Consider the following 22667-nt stretch of genomic DNA (forward strand, 5'->3'; position numbering starts at 1 on the left):
AAGTCGCTTATAGTTCTCAAAATGGATTTTTCTGTCATGAGTTAGCTCGTAACAGTCAGCGTTACTTGCCGTTAACAACGCGTGGGTGTTTAATACTTCTGCCACAAATTGTTGGTCGCCATTTTCGTGGATTCGTTACACATCTCGGTACTGTGGTTAGGTTAGGACATAAGGGTAAATTCATTGCTACAAAACACGCCGTCTTCTGCATTTTAGTCATAGGTCACTAAATTGAGCTCTCGACATAGAGCTTCGCATTCCCCTCATATCTGGTGGCAGCCGCTTCCCACATTGCACCTCGTTACATGTAACAGCACTTGGGAAATTGTGAAGTGGTCCACTGGTTTTCTGTCGCTTCTGACCGAGCGAAAGCCTATGTGACATAACGATAGTGACAAGCGATGTACGTTGTGGTGTCACCGCCAGACACCACGCTTGCTAGGTGGTAGCCTTTAAATCGGCCGCGCTCCGGTAGTATACGTCGTACCCGCGTGTCGCCATTATCAGTGATTGCAGACCGAGCAACGCCACACGGCAGGTCTAGAGAGACTTCCTAGCACTCGCCCCAGTTGTACAGCCGACTTTGCTAGCGATGGTTCACTGAATAAATACGCTCTCATTTGCTGAGGTGATAGTGAGCATAGCCTTCAGCTATGTTTCTTGCTACGACCTAGCAATGCGCCATTATCAATTACTTTTGATATTGTAAATTATGTACCGTCAAGAGCGACGTTCATCCTTAATGGATTAAAGTTATGTATTCCACCAGCTACGTCCTTTGTTTCTAAATTCTAATTTCCTTGTCCTGTTGCAGACCTCACGCCAGCCTGCGTGAGCTAAAAGAGTGCCTTTCGGCCTCCTCCAGTAACACGGTGTTGGATCTCCTGCCAACCACAACATTGGCGACGAGGCAAAACCGCGTTCTTCTCTAAACTGCCCTGATTTCCTTGTGTAATGGCTTCGCCACAATCTCCAGATGTACTGTCGTAATTTTATCGCTTACGGAATCAGCAGACGCAGGCATTACGTGATGCCCTTGGGCCCGCATCTCGTGGTCGTACGGTAGCGTTCTCGCTTCCCGCGCCCGGGTTCCCGGGTTCGATTCCCGGCGGGGTCAGGGGTTTCCTCTGCCACGTGATGGCTGGGTGCTGTGTGTTGTCCTTAGGTTAGTTAGGTTTAAGTAGTTCTAAGTTATAGGGGACTGATGACCATAGATGTTAAGTCCCATAGTGCTCAGAGCCATTTGAATCATTTGGATGCTCTTTGACAGCTCGTCCAGGGTCAATGTGCAATGCAAAACGATGCGGCAGCCGCCGCTCCACCGCTAACGCAGCCACAACACGCTGTTGCACCTACTTTTCGAACTTTTGATGCTGCGCTGGAAAGCTGGACGGAGTGGTCACGCCAATTTGGATTCCATCTCGCCGCCTACAGAATTCAAGGTAACGAGCGGCAGCCTTTTCTCCTTTCATCCGTCGGGGTACAAACGTACCGTGTGATAGTCAAATTATTTCCCCGACGCGACGTAGTAACTCTGTCCTACGAAGAAATTTTGTCTGCATTAGATGCGTATTTCAAAGAATCAGTCAATGTAGTTGCCAAACGGTATACCTTCTTTCGTACAAAAAGTACGGCAGGTCAGATTAATCGGGAGTGGGTTGCAACACTGCAAGGCCTTACTAGGGATTATGCTTTTGAGTGTCAGTGTGGACTCTCTTATTCAAATACTATGGTACGTGATGCAATTGCACAGAACGTTTCTGATGTTCGTATAAGGGAACAGATTTTGAAACTAGTCAATCCCTCCCTTCAACAAGTGATGGACATATTGGATCGGCAGGACACACTTGACTTTGCTCAGGAATCATTTGAAACTTCGCCAGCAGTGTGTCAGGTTAACCGGCCCGCCGGGCGAGCTGCACGGAGCAGTAAACAGCCCTCGCGCCCGCCACTGCCGCCAGGCACTCAGCCACGTGTGCCGCGCCGGCAAACAAATGCAGTGATCAAATCATGCCCGCGGTGTGCTACTTAACATTCGCGTGAGAATTGCCCGTCACGCCTAGCTATTGGCTTTTATTGTAATAAAAAACGACATGTTCAGCGTGTTTGCCAGAAAAAGCTCAGATCGGAAGCTCAAAACCGTTCCAAGCCCTTTGCTTCGCGCCGGAATCGGAATCGAACCAAGGACAGTCAGGCTCGCGAAACTTCTCCCATGGAAATTCATGTAGTTCATTCCACTCCGCGCAGTGCCACTCTCTTTAACAGTGACTGTGTTCGTCCCAAAATAGTGTGCGTCGACATCGCCGGAACTCCCGTCAAGTCACAAGTGATTATCTACCAGTGTCAGTTAACGTTGCACGAGACAGTCGCTCTTGTCGTCAGCAGGACAATAAACTTTTTGTAGACTTGGACATTAACGGCAAAGTGATACCATTCCAGCTCGATACAGGAGCTGCAGTTTCACTGATCAATCAAGACACTTACAAATTGCTGGGCACACCTCTGTTGCGTGCCGCAAATGTTAAGTTAACTAGCTATTCAGGTCAAGATATCCCTGTGTTAGGACAGTGCAGCCTTCATGCAACATACAAAGGACAAACAAAAATTGTGTCATTTTAATTCCTTCGTTCTTCTTCTGCAGTGAACTTGTTTGGTTTCGATTTATTTCAGTTGTTTAACTTGTCTATAGTAAATCAGTTCCTATCAGTGAATCAGACGGTGCCTTCAGACAGTGTTTCTCGTCTATGTGAGGAATTTGCAGACATTTTTTCATCGGGTCTCGGTTGCGCTAAGAACTATAAAGCACATTTGGAACTGAAAGTAAACGCACAACCGAAATTTTTCAAAGCGCACAATGTTCCCCTCGCATTGCGTGATGAGGTCGCAAAAACATTACACGATTTGGAATCACAAGGTGTAATTGAACGTGTGCAGGCTTCTCTCTGGGCATCACCCTTAGTAATTTTGCCAAAACCTTCCGGCAAATTGAGACTTTGTGTGGACTTCAACGCAACTGTGAATCCACAACTAGTGATTGCAACTTTTCCTTTAACCCGCACGGAAGATCTTTGTGACAAACTGTGCCCGGGTAAATATTTTTCGAAGTTGGACTTCTAAGATGCCCTCTTGTAAATACCGGTGGACGAAGAATCCCAGCGCGTTTTGGTGGTTAACACGCATCTTGGGTTGCCCCTCTTGTTGATGGTGGATACGCACAAAGATGGATTGCACGATCGCCTTATTGCCTTTGCGTCCAAATTGCTCTAGTCTGCGCAAATAAATTATTCACAGATCGAGAAAGAAGCATTGGCTCTCGTATTTGGTGTTAGAAAGTTTCATGATTTCTTGTATGGTCGTCACTTTACCATAATCACAGACCACAAACCTTTGACATCGCTTTTTCATCCGACCAAGCCTGTACCTCCACGTACAGGGCAGAAATTCATTCGCTGGTCTATTTTCCTCTCGGAGTACGTCTACGATATCTTGTATCGGTCCACTGCTAAGCACGGAAACGCCGAAGCGTTGACCCGCTTGCCTGTTGCTGAGGATACGGAATTCGATTCCTCCGAACTTGCTTGCATGTTCATTGATGCGGAATCCGATGACGTGGTCGAATCGTTTCCGATTGATTTTCGTCGTATAGCTACAGCCACAGCTGCCATCCCTGTCCTTGCTCCCGTTCTGCGTTTTGTTGCTACGCAATGGCCAGTGTCAAAGTCACGGATCGGGGACCCGTTGGTTCGCCGATTTTTTGCACACAAGGAGAGACTTTTTGTACGACGTGGCTGTTGCGTTCTGATAATGATCAGCCCAGGGTCGTGGTTTCACATTCGTTACAGTCCGCTGTCTTACAGCTTCTCCACCAAGGATATTAGGGTATAGTGAGAACGAAACAACTTGCTCGTCAGCACTGTACTTGGTTCGGAATCGATGCCACGATTACGAATATGTGCTCTTCTTGCATGGTGTGTGCCGAACAACAATCAGCACCACAGCGGAAATTCTTTGCAGGGCCAAAAGCCACTTCCCCTTGGCAACGCTTACACATCGATTTTGCTGGTCCCTTCTGGAATGCTCGATGGTTGGTTGTGGTAGATTCATTCAGTAATTTGTCCGGATGTCTTCTGCGCAGGATTCCATGCGAATGCAGTAAAAAATCGAGATCGGCATGTGTGCGAACGTACGTCATTGTGTCCTTTACGTATTCACTCATCTGCCGTTGTTTCCCTTGTACATACACCGATAGTATAACCATTTCTCGCAATTCCTTTAGGTTCACATTGAAATGGTTAAAACGGCACAACATAAATTGATATACTCTTTAGAATGCAGCTGGTTTCTATTTAAGCGAATTTGGAGTTGTTCCCTTTCGATTTTCATCTAAACGTATTGATTAATACAGCTGTCAGAATTCCAACGTCCGATTTTAAGCGTTTTCAAGAATCGTTACTCTTATTCGTTTGCTCTTCTGGTAGTGGCCTTATAAGTTTGATGCTGCAATAATATACTTCAGCTCCTTGCCAAAATTAAATCAGATATAGTAATCCGTCGTATGATCGATGAGCTCTTAGACTCTCTGGGCACAACCATTGTTGCTATAAACGTATAATGGTATATCACGTGAATCAAATGTTCGCCAACTGTATCGATCGTCAAGTTATCAATTTTTGATGCATTGTACTGCCTTTCGAGTTCGCCTATAACTCTTAAGTCTAACTACAATTTTGAAGTCATTAATTAAACAGCTCTCTAACTGTATCGATCGTCACGTTATCAGTTTTTGGTGCATTGTACTGTCTTTCGAGTTCACCGATAGCTGTTTAGTCTAACTACAATTTTGAAGTTATCATCTGCCATTTATCGGAGAGTTATCAATTTTTGATGCATTGTACTGCCTTTCGAGTTCGCCTATAACTCTTTAGTCTAACTACAGTTTTGAAGCCATTAATTAAACAGCTCTCTAACTGTATCGATCGTCACGTTATCAGTTTTTGGTGCATTGTACTGTCTTTCGAGTTCACCGACAGCTGTTTAGTCTAACTACAATTTTGAAGTCATCATCTGGCATTTATCGGAGAGCAGCTTAGAACAATCGAATCAATTCGTTGTGTCAATAGATGGAAGTGTCGAACAGCATCAACTTGTCGTTCCGTGCCCGTATTGAACTGACAACGTTTATCGATATGATCATCAGTGTTTTCCACGAATTAAATTTTGAGAATTTTGTGATCTGCGTTCGTCAATGTTAGTAGTGATCCCGCACGACGACACATTTGCCCTTGCAGTTTTATTGTTGTCATTTTATTGGCACGCACAGTATCTTTTTGCACTGAATGACGTCGCAAGGAAAAAAATAATTGTGCTTTTGTACATTTACCAAATGTTCTCAACGCCATGTGTTATCTGATATCGACTTTGATAAAGCTTTGGATGGTGAAACGTCATTCTGGAATTTTTACTTTCCACCCATACAGCACATTCCTAGTGTTTCATTCTTATATTTGAGGCCCGTACAATTAACGAATAATTTATAATTTTTCCAATAACGAAGCTTAGATGAAGACTGTAATGGTTAGTATTATCGTAGTGGAATGCACCAAAGTATCAATCAACGTGTAGTGTTTGTCTGGATAGGGAAGTGCATGCGCGATCAATTTCCAGCCTTTCCATTTCTTCGTGTGTTTCTGAAACTCGTGATACTATTTCTCTTTCGAGATTGGAGTGTATATAAACAAGTCATTCGTCGGTCGATTAGCACAATAAATCTGAGAGCACTGTGGGACTTGACATATCAACTTTCAAGAAGATAAGAAAATGCGCAGGATATTTATCATCTGATGTCGACCGGAAGTTGGAAATTGTAAACAACCGTGTTCGTATTTGTAAACAACCGCACTTAGTATTTGATTCAGTTCAGTTACGTCATGTGTGCACCCTTGTCCACTATAGGAAATACACCATTGGGAGCGTGCATACATCAACTCACCAAAATTTTATCGCAGTCACACAAATGGCATAGGAAAGACTACCAGATAACTTACAGGAACATTCATGTTTACATATCCACTCTGTGGAAGGGAATGAAAGTACGGGAACATATATGTCCCCCGAGGTTTGCAAGTCATATACAGAATTGGATGTCACCTGGCGTGAGCCAGCATGACTATAGTGCCAAATGGTGCTGGCCCTGCAACACGTGGCAGTTGAAGGAACCGGGAAAACACATGGTGTGTCAAACGGTGATACGTTGCTGTGCGCTGTGATGGTGTTCTTCATTCCAAATTGGCCAGGAGATGACTTCACGCGGTGGAGCTTAACACGGTGGAGAATCTTGGGGAAACAGGAGAAAGGATGAAGTATGACGTCAGACAGTGGGTACAATTGCAACCACATTTAACAGGGCTGAAAAATACGCAGTCTCACGCTCCACAGAGCCACTGTAATTTTACTGTATGTGGAGTTCCCCTCACGTCAAACAATAATACAATTTCAGAATAAATTTTCTATGTAAAATGTTAATTGTGAACTACATCGTGTCCATAGCGAGATCAAACAGCTTAGCGTAATGTCATTTTTAACGAAGCTAGGGTAGTAATGCAGCGATACTGTGGAGGTGACCCTTTTATGTAAAATCTAATTGTGACAGAGATCGCCGCTTGTAGGAGTTTTGTTGTTGTTGCTGCAATTGTTGTTCTTCCCTTTTTGGAGCCGATTAGATGACACATATGTGCACTGTAGCCTGTTGCATTTGCGAAAAATAATTCTTATGTAATATAAATCACTTTTATTTCAATATGTGAGCCTTCTTCCATTTATGCCTGGCCAAAACGATTACGAAAGTAAATTTTGGCGATGTTAACTGAGTCGTATACGGTGCGTTGGGTGACGCAACGGTTGGACACCGTTTATGCTCTATCGTTCATCTTTCACTTCATTAAATTGAACGTGTATTTTCCTATAAACCTTATAGCAAAGTATATTACATGTGTCTGAGAATAATAACTTAGGCGTTCTAACGTAAATAGCACATCGCCAACCAACATCAAACTTTCATCTCTACGCTTTGCGTGGAACTGAGAACTATAAGAGAAGAAAATAAGTTCCCAGGAAATACAAGAAATAAAACCCCATATAAAGGTGATTAAATACTTTGGCAAATAAAAGGAACTCTGTTCCTTTCAAAATTCATAATTACCCCAAAAGCTAACTAAAGCATCATAGAAACACGAATACCTTGCTGTGGTCCCTTCGCCATACGACCAGTACGTGGTACTCCGTTGAGACCCACACATTGGCTGCCCCGTTTCCGACGATTCCAAGAACACAGATACTGGATCAGTGAGCAGTGAGGTCACGAGTTTGTCTTAGATCAAACTAGGATTAATCTGGGTAGTGATTCTGGACGACTCGCACTTGGTGAAAGGTGTGAACACCTAATGTACGCAGGAACATTGTCGAATATGGTACTTTCGTTGGCCTGCGCTTTAAGGTGTTCGGAGACATAGTGTTGCATGGACGTACTGAGTCAATGTTCACCCCCAGTAGCTGAGTGGTCAGCGCGACAGAATGTGAACTCTACAAGCTCTTCCCTTATCGCGGCTGGGTTGGAGATTTTCTCCGCTCAGTGACAGGGTGTTGTATTGTCCAAATCGTCATCATTTCAACCGCATCGACGCGCAAATCGCCATCCATATCGTTGAACATGTGGTATCATGAGTCTGTTTATTGTGACAGTGTGCTTCTTCACCAAATGCATCTCTGCAGAGGAGCATTCCATCCTGATTTCATTTTTGTTGATGACAATGTGGGACCGCATCGAACAGTGAATGTAGTGTAGTTCTCGAAGCTAGAGGATATTCGGCAGAACGACTGGCTTGCCCATTCCTCCATTCTTCGCCATAAAGTGCTTGTGGGATGCAGTGGGAAGACGTGCTGTAGCACATCCACGTCCATCAGTTGTCAACAGCGCCGGTGGAGGAATGGAAAGTCCTACCACATGGATCCTATTAAGAACCATGTCCTGAGACCTTCAGGAACCACAGAGACTTCAGTGCAATCATTGGGTTTGTATGAAAGAGCTATATATGTTCGTCTCATTGCATTTTTCTTTCAGTTACTTTCTGTACTATTCCGTATCAGACCTTTCTATGTACGTGCCAAGTTTTATCGAGCCTTGCTACTTGGTCAAATACAGGGAACGAAACGCTATTCACAAATTGTACAGAAACCATATGGAAGTTATAAGAGTCGAGGGGCATGGAATGGAAGTAGAGGTTGGGAAGGGAGTAAGACAGTGTTGTAGTTTATCTCCGATGCTGCAAGATATGCAATTATTTCAAAACACTCCGCACTATTTCGAGAGTTCAAAGTGTCACCAGCCTATTTCTCCTGACAATGGGCGAGCATTGAAGCAGGTCTCACACAAGCATAATTTTCACTTTTTAGTAAGAACAGTAACAGATTTCACAAACCTAACATATGACTCTTGTTAAGGTTGTGCCAAAGGGTTGTGGACGTACGCTGAATGTTCCAGACTAATCTCATGGTTAATCTGTATTTCAGGTATATATTATCAACAAAGTCCCATATTTAGTTAACCATATTTTGAAATAAGATTTTATTGAAAAATTTCTTAGCCGCAGAAACTTACATGACAGTAGCCAGGAACTTTCCATAATAGATCCTAGGGGTCAAGGGCCGCTGGTGGAGAATGGACTCTGAACATCTCGTGATCTGGAAGGGGCCATCAGAATGTTAGTAATACTTTGATGGTCGTTACATAGGAAGCCAACATATGAAAGAATGTGAGAGCTAACTAACAATTTAGTGTTGAGTTCAGTCTAGTCGCGATTTAGGGGGCAATGAGAGGCTTGAGAACGTTAAAGTAAGACCACAGCCGCGCTTCCTGCCTAACTGTTCCCTGCTGATTTCACAACTTAAGGAATGTAGGCAGCAATTAATTATCAGCGTAACGCAGTTTTACTCGTCGGTCGACTGGAATCATTGTATATGTGAGTGTATTCGCTCTTCGTTGAACTAAATAACCTAGTCGTGAATCGACTAAGTTCACTGAGTTCTTATCACTGTTTGGTATAATAACCTTATTGAGTAGAACCTTGTTCTTCTCTTGGAGCGCCTCCAGAATCTAAGTTTCAGCCGAGTACTTGTCAGTTCAGGACTCTAGCTTCAGCGGTGTACAGTTTATCTCCTACTAGTGTAATCTATCGAGATAGAATAGCCGCAGTGGCGGTGTGGAGCAGTGGTCAGAGCATCTGCGTGATAACCAGGAGGAGACCTGTTTCCGTATCCCGGCGGCTGTACTATTTTAGTTCATTTCTTCAGCCTATATCATTATTGTGGACACCGCGTCTGTTTTCTGACGTCTTGAAATCCCTCACAGGATGCAGTCACATGTGTCTTGTTGTCTGGCTAACAATTGCTCATTGGCGTTAATGGGTTTCCGGGAATCTTCTTGTATCCTATCCCATCACCTTGTCAGACATCCCACCCATACAAACTGCCTTCTATAGGCAAACTAACATGTGACCACTCGTAAGTTTTATCGGCTGACCTCCTGATGTGCACTACTGCCAGAAGCAACCTCGCGCAGTGACTATTTTGGAATTACAGTATCGTCTCCCCGTCTCGAAATGTACAATACGACTTGTTTACTTCTTGGACTTTCATGCTTTTACTCTTCGAATTATGTTCTCTTCGTCAGAACCACTTTAATATGGCTGCAGCACCCTTGACAATATTTTGATATAAAACCTAACAAAAAAAACAACTCTACATGAATCTGCGGTATCGGCTGCTATTCGATCGGCCGCACTTAAGAATATGCGCGCCTCCAGTTACGTTGCAGCTTTTCCATCAGCGGCCACCGCTGCCGGATGGCGTTGCCAAGAACGATTACGCCGCTGTCAATGGAATGTAAGCACCCTCTGTCCGGAGCTCTAGCGGCGGGTGTGCTTAAGTTTGAATGTTCCTGCACTGATCCCATTTTGAGTATTTGACGGATAAATTGAATATACAGTCTTTAATGGTTCCCAGGGCTCGACATTTTCAAAGCAGATATTGTACTGAAGGATGAAAGTTTTATAAATCTTATGCATCTGCATATGTTTCAACACTAAAAGTTGTTGTTAGCAGCTGACGCTGCAGCAACAGTAACGAAGTTCTGTATTATTGTTATGTTTGATATTAGGTGTAGAATAAATTAATATCTGAAATCTCTGATCTTGAACGGCATCGGTTCTTCGCTTCTGCATTCACTAAAGAACCACACAGCATGTAAAGGAAGACATAACGGTATTTTACAAAAGTGAAACCAAAGAAATAACTCATCAGGTGTTGGGTTGTATGGAGCAGATTTAGATTCAGGAGCCGGCCGGAAAGGCCGAGCGGTTCTGGGCGCTACAGACTGGAATCGCAAGACCGCTACGGTCGCAGGTTGGAATCCTGCCTCGGACATGGATATGTATGACGTCCTTAGGTTAGTTAGGTTTAAGTAGTTCTAAGTTCTAGGGGACTGCTGACCTTAGAAATTAAGCCCCATCGTGCTCAGAGCCACTTGAACCTTTTTTTTTTTTTTTTTTTTTTTTACAGTCAGGTGACATATTAGTATTGATCAAGACAAGACTCAACAGAGTCGTTGGGGAAGAAACGGTGTGGATGGAAGTGAGACACTGAATTACTGATAAATAACGATATCCGATTGTAGTTTGCTAAGACTGTGGATATTTCGATAATGAATACCAGATTCGCCAGTTAAGTTGAAGAGGAGTACACACCCCTAAAGAGGGCAATCATAGGTGTTGAACAGACAGATATACGCACAGGCGGAGTATATTCGCAGAAGCCTATATTAACAGAAGGAAAACTTAAATTTGTCGACGAAAGGAGGAAGTACAAAAGTGGTCAGAAAAAGAGAGGAATACGGGCCAGATAAAAGTTAGAAATGAAATAGTTGGAAAGTGCAGAGAAGCCAATGATAAATGGCTGCAGGTGTACTAAATACCTGAAGAAATCGAAAAAGAAATGGTCGTCGGGAGAAGTGACACACCATATAGGAAAGTCTGAAGAAACTTTGATGAAATTAAAAGCAAGAGTGCAACGGGAACTACACTATTATTGGCAATGGAGAGAGGTGATATATGGAGAGGGAGCACTTTTCTGCTGACTTAAATGATGAAACTGAAGTCGGAATTGAAGGCATAGGGAATCCAATATCAGATTCAGATGATGTAAGAGATCAAATAAGGCAGATGGGATAGATAACAGCCCGTCGGAATTAAAAAAAAATCATTGGGAAAGATGGCAACATAACGAATATTCAAGATGGAGTGTGGAAGCTTTTACACTGGCGACGTGCCATTAGTTTTCAGGAAAAACAGTGCTCACTGAAGTTTCGGAATTCATCAAGGTCGCAAAACTGTGGAAACTATCGGAGAAACATCTTAACGGATCAAGCAACCAATCTGCTGAAATGAATAACATACACATAATTGGAAAAGAAAATGGATACATCTTAGACGACGAATAATTTGGCATTAGGAAAGGCAAAAGTATCAGAGAGCCAGTTTTATCGTTGCCCTTCATAATGAAAGCAGCACTGAATGAAACCAATAAAAGCACATAAGATCTGTCGACCTACAAAAAGCGTTCGACAGTGTAAAACGGTGCAAGATTTTGGAAATTCTGAGAAAAATAGGAGTAAGCTATAGGGAAAGACAGGTAATATATTATGTGGAAGGAGTAAGAGAGAACAATAATAGTACAAGACCAAGTCTGATGTGATCGGATAAAAAGTGGTGTGGACAGGGTTTCAGTTTTCCACCCAAACTGTTGAAGCTATAGACTCAAGAAAGCGTGTTTGAGACAAACGAAAGGCTAAACAGTTGAATTAAAATTCAGAGTGTAAGGATATGAATGGTAAGATTCTCTGACGACATTGCTATCCCAAGAGGAAGCGAAGAAAGTAAGTAATAGAGTAATACAATAATAATTCTGAGGAAGCAGAGGCAGTTGCACTATCGGTGCAAAAGTGACTGCGCAAATGACTCCTAGCGAAGGTTAGTAGAGATTGACGCGCGTGTGAAAAGATTTATGCGCGAAGCATACAACAGCTATCACCGTCACACCTTACGCAGTGATCTTTGGTCTTGCGTAAAATCGCTGAGCAGGTCTAAGACTTCCATTCAGTCCATAGTTGACCAGTCTCGTGTGGCAGTTGAAGCTAGCAAAACGTAAGTCGACGTTTTAAATTCCACGTTCAAGAAATCGTTCACGCAGCATAATCCTACAAATATACCGTTATTTGGCAATCAAACAGCATCCCTGGCGTAGAGGAACAGGTTCGTATGGAATCCCAGTTAGATCTTACAAAGAGTACTCTACGCCACTGGGATCCTACCTAGCGTGCATTTATCGTGAATCCCATGCCCAGTACAAAGTACCAAGCGACCGTAGAAATGTGCAGGTTACTCCAGTAAATACGAAGGGCAGCTTGCTCTTTTTCTAACATAGTATACTGAGAACTATGGGTTAAGGGTAACAAGCAGATTTGATACTTTTAGTTTTCCAGAAAGCAGTTGACACGTTGCCCCATTACCGGCTGTTAAAGAAGGTACGAGCGTTTGGAATAAGTTCACAGATATGTGAGTGACTCGAACACTTCTTTTCTAATAGAACCCATTATGTCGTCAGGAGAGCCCCAGGGAAGTGTGATAGGACCGCTATTGTTCTCTATATGCATAAATGATTTGGCAGACAGTGTGGACAGCAATCTGCGGTTGTTTTCTGATGATGCCGTGGTGTACGGTAATGTTTGGAAGTTGAGTGACGGTAGGAAGATAAAGACAGACAAAGTATCCGGTTGGTGTGGTGAATGACAGCTAGCCCTAAATGTGAAAAAATGTAAGTCGATTCGACTGAGTCGGAAGATCAAACCTGTAATGTTCGGATACAGTATAACTAGTCTCCTGCTTGACACACTCATGTCGTTAAAATATCTGGGCATAACGTTGCAAAGCAGTATGAGATGGAAAGAATATGTGAGAACTGTTGTAGGGAAGGCGAATGGACGACTTCGGTTTATCGGGAGAATAGTAGGAAAGAGTGGTTCATCTGTAAAGGAGCCTGCATATAGGACGCTGGTGCGAGCTATTGGCTCTGAGCACTATGGGACTCAACTGCTGTGGTCATTTGTCCCCTAGAACTTAGAATTACTTAAACCTAACTAACCTAAGGACATTACACACATCCATGCCCGAGGCAGGATTCGAACCTGCGACCGTAGCAGTCGCACGGTTCCGGACTGTGCGCCTAGAACCGCGAGACCACCGCGGCCGGCGGTGCGACCTATTCTTGAGTTCTGCTTGAGTGTTTTGGATCCATAAAAGGTCAGATTCACAGAAGACATCGAAAAGATTCACACGCGAGCTGCCAGATTTGTAACCGATAGGATCGAAAAGCACATGCTTCGGAGATGCTTTGGAAACTCAAATGGAAATCCCTCCAGGGAAGGCATGTTCTTTTCGAGAATATTGAACAAATTAAGAGAAACCGTATTAGAAGCTGAATGCCAAGCGATTCTGCTGCTGGCAACATACATAGCTTGTAAGGACCACAAAGATACGAGAAATTAATGCTCATAGTCGTTTTTCCCTCGCTCTGTTTGCAACTGGAATGGCAAAAGGAACTGCTAGTATTGGTACAGGTTACCTTCTGCAGATACTGTATGGTGGTTTGCGGATTATCTACCTAGATGTAGATGTAATACTGAATATAAGAAAATGATGGTTGTGGGATCGTCCAAAGATCGTAGTGTCAAACCAAAGTTAGCAACGCCCATTAATATCACATATTGCTGTCCGCTACGACGAATGCGTGGTGTCCATGAAGACCCGCCCTCTGTCTCAGAAACGTAACGCCATCACGTGGAAGTCTAGATAGAACTAAGCATGGACTCATTATTGCCCAGTTCGTCGTCTTCGATGAAGTAGTCAACATCATCTAAGAAGGCTACTAATGCTATTCATGTCTCAGATGGAACTGTTCTGTTGTAAGTGTTGAATTTGTACGTCAGCAGAAGACTTTGTAATCGTGTACATCTAGAGGTGATTTACTGGTAAAAGGCAGTTTTAGAAGGGGCAGCCATATTGAAACCGAACAACCACAATAATGGGTCCATGGAACGATTCCATTAAAAAGTAATACTACAAGCATTAAAACCTTTATCTTACTTGGAGACGAGACTATCAATCTCTGTTTCGTAGAACGTTGTCAACCGCTAAGGGATCCGCAACCGCACGCAACCTTGCACTTCCTCGTCTGACTGAAACCGAAGTTCACCCATATCTTTCATCAAGGAACGTGAGGGTCATAGCAGGATAGGCGGAAATCTTTGGAATATCTAATACAGCGTCCACTTCTCGTGCAGTTATATCAGAGTAGACAATTCATCCCACAAATTTGAGCTAGAGACTCAAGAGAAGACGGCCACCAACGTGTTCACATGTTAATCCGACAATGTCATCAATTACAATTGCTGTGTGAACGATGTCATCGTAACTAGACCGTGGATCGATGAGGACGAGTCACCTGGTCATGTGAGTCACTATCCCTATTACAACAGGTAGTTGTTTGGTGTAGCCATACATCGGCAACCTGGCGAATAGCTGCTCGTTACTTGCTCCGCGCCATGGACACAGACCCATCTAGGCAGTATTGTGATGTAAGAGGCAATTCATCTGGACTTCATTTTGACCTGTCATAGTAATCTAAGACATCGAGACATCTGTGAACCACGTGAACATTATTCTAGACCACCTGCATCCCTGACGGCGATGGCATCTTCCATATAGATTCATGTCCGCAGTAGACTGCCATAATTGACCTAAAATGGCTCCAAGAGCATGATAGCAGATTTCCAACAATATTTTGACCTCCAAAGCAGCACGGTCTGCACCATATGGAACACAACTGGAACGTTACTGGTTGGCAGTTCCGCTTCAACCAACTGCCTATAATTTACGAGAGTTGTGTAACCTGTGAGTAGACATTTGGAGCACTTACATCCCGAAACTTGCCGAGGACTCGTTGAAATCACAGCACGCAGAACCGCTATTGTATCCCTCTTCACATTTCTGTCAACACGCTCCAAGAAGGTGGACATAATTTGTCTTATTAGCGTACATAATATCAAGAAATGTACAAAATTTTTCGCAGTTGCTACAAAATTTTTGTGCAAAAGTAATTTTCACTTGACCTCTCTGACACAAAGGTCTTATGAAATTGTCAGATGGTTCTAGAAAGAGTTCCCTGTAACGGATTTCTTTCGTCTTCACAACTGACTGCAGGATGAATTTGAAGGACCACGTGAATAGAGCGGTGGCTGCAGTAGTGTCGCCGTGATTCGCCGTTGTTAGAGAGAGCGATGCAGCACCAGCGCCACCTGGAGTCTATGTGGAAGGCCGCTGTATACTGCAGGCAGAAAGCTATCATAGAGATAAAAGCTCAAGTACCACACAGAGAAGACAGTTGACCACCAAAAGGCAGAGACGAATGTCTACATTAAATATTGACAGATGTCCTGCGCAGCCTCTCTGTGGCGGACGGCTGGAAACAAGAGAGTGTTGTTTGATGGAACCAAGCACGCCACGTCCGGCTTGGTATCAGTAAAATAACCTGTGCCGTGCTATTGTTGCAGTGTGAACTGAGGTTAGATTTTGCGATGTGTGTGTGTGTGTGTGTGTGTGTGTGTGTGTGTGTGTGACACCAGTTTGCATACAGCTATCTCCGGACTCCAGCGCACGTTGTGCCTGTTGGGCGAATGGTGTCGTATTTGAAGAAAGTGGTAGACAGAACTGTATGGTCGATATATGATGTTTCTATGCGTCACTTTGATTGTATTAACTTACATGGATCTTAAATGTTTCTGGGGCTGATATGAGCAGAAGCATTTAGTTGAATTATAGATTATCATAATGCTTCTCGGCAAAATTAAATTGTTTTTGTCTTCCTGTTGCGAACTGTAATGCATCTCCTCTAATGCTACAAATTAAAACTGCTTATCCCAGTTGGCGCCTTCAACGGTAATGAATCCGTCCTATAATTTTCCACAATAAATACGTTTCATTACTTCCTCATAATAACATTGGTACGTAATGTTGTAGCGATGATTTCCTAGATTAAAGGTCTGTTGTATTACATTAACCTGAGAAATTTTACTTATCTTTTCAAGATGACTTCAGTGTCTAGGTTTCTGCTCTTGTTGTACAGTATTCTATACAGAGAGGTCCTGGGTGTGACCGTAAACTTTGTCTCAATTTAAGCTCACAATCTGTGTTCATTTCTCCCTTCACATTTGAGCACACATGCTTCCATAATTACTTCATGCTTTTTTTACATGAGCAATGTAGAAAATAAATCTTTCTCATATCTTTTAAAGACATTCACAGAAAGCTGTCTGTTAGCTAAGATTAATCTGGAATAATCTTATTTACTCCAATACTAATCTCTAGCCCTGACGCACTTGGCGCCCAAAACTCGTATGTGTATTATGAACATGTCCCAGAATCTTCGAGAACAGACAGTAAATAAAATTAACATTAAAATAGCTTTCATCATTTAAATTATTTGAGCTTCAGTTTATACATTTGTTAGTAGTCTAATGGTTCGAAACAAAGGTTATAAATTTTGGAAAAATCAGAAACAGGAACTTCCCCCATTTGATGGAAATCGATTTTATTATCGACAGTAAAATTAATGACATTATGGATGGGCGTGGATGTCTGCATATAGTACTAAAGAAAAAATGTACCTATACCTCTTTTCATATTGTATACTTTTACAATTATGATTATAGATTTTCGTGCGGTACGTTCGATAACTGATAATATATCGAAATACAAACAGCGAAATACATTTAGGGATAATTGCATATAACTGCTAGAAAACGATATGAACGAACGGTATGAAAATCCGCCGATAAGAAACCCGTAACTTATGTAAGAAGATTAGCTTATGTCTGGTATCGAACTTGTCAATAATCGAGGAAAAGTTCCGAAAAGACTAGATTCTTTACGGGATATATCTGACTAACAGACTGTTCACCACGTGTCAGGCACCGTGGTAATTCGATTAATTCAAATTATGTAGTTTATCCGTTTTGCGAGCTGTATTAACTGATGCTGAACTTCCTGTGTATACTGTAGGCTCATTTTATTCCTTATATGTTACCGAAATTCAGACTGGTGGCTATCTGCAATGTATGATATCTGAAGAAAACTTCCCAACCCAACATCGCTAAAAAGAATTTTATTGAATGACGGATTTCGACAGAGCTATGCTGTCATGGACTGATCTTGTGCTTTGAAATATGTTGCAAAAGATTTCATAGCATAAGATCCGAGGGTGACAACGTAGCTGTGTCGAAACGCGTCAATCAATAAAATGCTTTTTTAAGGATCTTGTCTTTGAAGTTTTGTTAAGTTACAGTAATTTTATTTCGTACACTGTTTTTACTTGCGTTCACTGTAAAAGGGTAAGGTTATTCTCTCCTTACTTCATTTTATTTATTCTGTTTATAGAATATTCTGTATAGCGAAATTTTGTTTACATTTTCAGTTATTTTAATTGTCTATATTCATTACCTGATTTAAATATTTTGATTATTACTCTTTTTGTTCTGTTGAGCTGCGCAGTCATCCTGTTCTGAATGACTTACTATTGGCTCTTGAATTTAGCTTCTACTGACTAAGCACTGCCGTGCAATAAAAACCCATGTTCTCAATTTGGCTACGCAGGTGGCTGATTCAAAATTTATTCTATTTATAGAGAAATTTAGTAAGCTGAAGTTTTGTGTGGCTCCTAGATATATGGTTAAACGCATGCGTTCACTCATGGCTCAGCGTAACCCTACCACTCGCGCTACCATCAGTGTTTTATAAACGATAATCTTCCAAAATTTTCGGGTTCGATGTAAACAACACAACGGTTTGTCATAATCTTTCCAAATGATTCAAATGGCTCCGAGCACTATGGGACTTAACTGCTGAGGTCATCAATCCCCTAGAACTTAGAACTACTTAAACCTAACTAACCTAAGGGCATCACACACATCCACGCCCGAGGCAGGATTCGAACCTGTGACAGGCCTGCCATCATCTTTCCAGTTTTGGTTCTTTAATGTTTGACGTAGCCTGCTTTTTTGGATAGCGTGTAGTTAATTTATGAAGTGTCTGTAAACCTCACTCGGAATGACAAAAACTGGTGTCAAGTATTGTTCTGTCTCACATATGAGTTAACTCCCCGATAAGGTGCCAAATCGCCCAGTGTATTACCTCCGGAGCGTGTGGCCAGTTTTACTGGACCCAGTCCCTGGACTCACGCCAGAGACAATGGTGCACTCGCCTTACATGTGCTACGTGACTCCTTTTTTTTTTTTTTTTTTACTCTGTTTTTCTACGGCGCAGAGGAATTTCCACAGCAGAGTTGCGGTCCTCCGCACGCACACAGGCTGGCCAGCTGTGTGTGAATAGCGGCCGACTGCCATTTGTCTTCCTTTTAAGCGACAGCGCTTACGGTGACCTCTCTTTTGACTTGACCAGTTACTTTCACCAACGCGTGAAGAAATGACAATCCAAAAGTAGGAGAGGAATGTAGAACGTAATGGACTATACATTTGTAGCGAAAAGAGTACATGAACTGGAAAAGTGAAATTAAGGAGTACCTCATAGTGAAGACGTAGACAGAAAACTGTTACCAGCAACACGTACAGCTATGTAGCAGGAATTCCGGGGCATGTCACACTAACTCATCTGCCTATTCAGGACGCACAGCCAGTAAAAGTATTACACAAAAATAAATACTAAAACTGCAGCTCTTGATTATTTACAAATCTGAGAGCAATGCGTACATCGCGATTTAACGTTCAGCTTCAGAATGGGGCAAATGAGCATCACCACACCAATAATTACTGGTTATGTGCTACTAATTATGAAATATTCGTAATAAAATCATGAAGAGAGCCATAAATGATACATAGCATCGCTGCCTCCACTATCGATATTTGTTTTACGTTACCACGAGAACGGGTATGTCATGTGCTTTCGTCCACGGCTGTTGAATCATGGAGTGCATTAACTGTATCCAAGTTCTCATTGGCATGTGAATCGCCCTGTCAGTTTCACTGTTATAGGCCCAGATTAATTAAAGAGCAGTACCCTAAGTCTTAATTAGGTATCAGCATTAGAACGCTGTAAAGTACGATGGCACGATACTATATACGAAACATCCAAACAGTGACCAAGGCTTTATTTTGTAGGATTATTACACGTAGTGCTGTGTGTGGGCGTTATGATGAAGTGAACTGGCGATAATTGTCCCGGTTGTCATATCTTCAGTTCATGATGAAATTCTGCTTATAATTCCTGACGTGAAAGTAAATAAGAACATGAACGATGGTCAGAAATGAATTTTTCCCTCTATAAATGTTACTACGGAATTTCTCTACTTCATCTCCATTGCCAGCGTTCTTGACGTGTTGACAATTCAGAATTACTGTATGAAGAAAGTTGTTTACCGGATGCAATTAAAATATTCTGTTTTTCTGTATCAATAATAAGATTGAGGGTATTTTGTGTACTGTACTTTCTTGCAAAAAGAATTATATAAACACTCAAGCAAGAAACAGCTGGAAGAAATAGGTTCAAATATATTAAACATGACTATGCTGTCATAAAAAAATTTCTATGATCGATGTAGCCAGACAGAGAAGCTGCAGAGAAGCTTTTAAGCTCACACCATATCCCTCACAGACACTTGCTGAAGAGTTGTTCCAGTTATTCGGAATGTTATATGAGTTTATGAAATCTAAAATTTGAATGTCAGTGACAATCTGTAACATTCTAGGCTTATGGTTACCACCCCTGCTTATGTACTACTAAATGAATACTCTTATATCTCCAGCTATAATTAAATTCAATTACTTTTCGATAATAGAAAAAAGGCATTTAGAAAAATTTGAGCAATACGAAATAATACAAGTTACAATTCCTTTTGTACCATAAAAAATCAAAATCAGTTTCACGAAAATAATATATTGAAAATGATTATATGAAAAATTAATATAATTCGTTCTCATCATATGCAAATGTTAGGAATTAAATCTCGAGCCTAATTAACAAAATACAAACAATTGATCATTCCGCATTCTTAGAATGCTTATTTCTCCAATTTCAATATTAATGTGATTTTTATGTGTTTAGAAAATGTCTTAAACTTTTTCTAGCGAAGTAGGGGTTATTATAAAGTGTTTGATAATGTCGTTAAAGAATTTAATATTGTCATTTATGTTTAGAATTATTATAACCAGTAGTACATTGTAGGAAGTGTATAAATATACTCGGCCTCGAGTATTGTTAGGGAGGTGATTGTTGGACGCACTAGACGACATATCTGTGTATACAGTTGAGAAAAGTTCTTGGTGCATAATTCAGGTTTAGATTTACTATAGAGCTAATTCTGTGTTGGACATTCTCAGAAACAGCATAGTAGAATAGTGCAACGACGAATTATTTCGGAGTGTTAAATAGTTTGATTCAATATCGCAAAAGGCAGAATGACATGTGACTTTATATTCGTACTTTTTTCATTATTAACATTAAACAATGCAATGGACCTCACACACGAATTTCTATCAAATTACTGCATCTGCAGTATTTAATATCGCCAGTGTAGTATCTGCTAATATCGGTTAGCTGTGTTAGTAACAACGAGGTTTATTACACCGAAAATTGATAATGATCTCATAAGATACAGATTTCGAAGTGAACAAATCTACGTACTTACTTTACTTCTGTTGTGGCCTACATCACTGAAACCATGATTGAAGTCCGCACCATTATGGTATCCTGTATTTATTGAACAAGTATATTTTACTCGTAGTTCATATAAGCAGTCGTCGAGGGACACCGAAGCCAAGATATTCACAGGTATTTATACCGTTTTTAACTACTCACTAATCGGTGGGACGTTACAAACCGACAACTAATCTGAGAACATACGTCTCGATAAGTGATGAGCGTGGTATGGTGATGGTTTGAAGGACCAGTGTGCCACGTAACACACTAGCCGACAGTACTTAAAGTGTTCCCCAAACATCGAACGTATTCATCAGATTTCATGATTAACGAACAGGAGTACTCGTGTTTATGCAAAGCCCCAATGTGGAATTATCAGCAAATAATTGGCAGAGACAATAGAGAAAGAGGTAATTCATTAAGGAATGAGAGTGGGAAGAGGCTGGCCGCATGTAGGGTTTAAAAGAAACTTACGGCAGGAAATGCAGGACACAGTTCTCGCACGCAGACGAAGAAATTGTATTACATGAACGCGGACCTCGAAACGCTTTATTTTCCCTAACTCATTAATCATGGGAAACATAAACGTACAGAACGCACCTGCATACGACATGCAACTCTTTCTTACAGGAAATGTTCAATATGCCCTCCATGGGCATTGATATACTCATCAGTCCGCCTTCGCAGTGAATCTCAGATGCGCTGACGTATCCTTGTTGTTTATGGATTCGCAGCCTTCCATAATAAGGTCACGGAGACTGAACACCTTGTACTGGTGTTCCACACACAAGAAGTTTCAAATGTTAGCACAAACAAAACTTTGTGGGTTCAGGTATAGAGCGCGTGGGGCCAGGCGATAACAGATTCACTCACCGATGGATAGGTAGAGATGGACCACTTGTCTGGCCTCTATGCTCTCTGGACGTAAACCTACAGGACTTCCATTTGTTGGGGCGTTTGAAAGCTTGTGTATGGATCCCCAGTACAAAATGTTCAGAGTCTCCGTGACCGTAATATGCAAGGCTGCGAAATTATCTGCAGTACTTTCGGGAAACATCAGCGCAAACGAGATTCAGTACGACGGCTGGTTTATGTGTTACCAGTGCCCACATCTCCTGTGAGGAAGAATGGAGCCTCGTATGCTGGTACGTTCTGTTCGCGTGTTTTTCCCATGAATAATCATTGGACAAAATCAGATGCAACTTGGAAACAAAGTGTTTAAAGACCCATTTTTACATTACATAATTACTTCGTCTCTGTGTCTTGCAAATTTTGCCGAACATTTTTGTTACACCCTGTATAGAGGGCTCAGAAATATTCTGAAACGTTTGTAAGGGTGTTGTAGGGTAAGTTGGGCTGACAATTAATTGTTAAGAGTTCGATACGTTGCACCTTTCCGAATAAATAGGAGTTACACTGTTACACACGTAAATTCAAGCAGCTCTCCAGATGCAATTACTGCCAATTGTTCTCACAGCGTAGATAATAGCCCACGAGGCTGCTCAGTCTTTGTGTTGGGTTCGATCCTTACTACCATGTCCAATTTTTCTCTCGCTCTCTGGTTCCGTTTTCGGAAACCGAGCGAAGTATACGCTAGGCGACACCGACTCTCCAACCGCAGTGACCTGATCGGCTAACTTTAATGCTAATTACCTCGGAAAGGGCCCAATGGAACGAATACTTTTCGTAGAAATTATTTCTCAGCACAACCTACACTGGAATACCTTTACAAGCTGTTGGGACTGTTTCTGGCCGAGCAGTATTTATATTACCTTGCAATTATGAGGTCCAAAGAGA

Source organism: Schistocerca gregaria, chromosome 7 (genome assembly GCF_023897955.1).
Source record: "Schistocerca gregaria isolate iqSchGreg1 chromosome 7, iqSchGreg1.2, whole genome shotgun sequence".
Classification (NCBI taxonomy): Eukaryota; Metazoa; Arthropoda; class Insecta; order Orthoptera; family Acrididae; genus Schistocerca; species Schistocerca gregaria.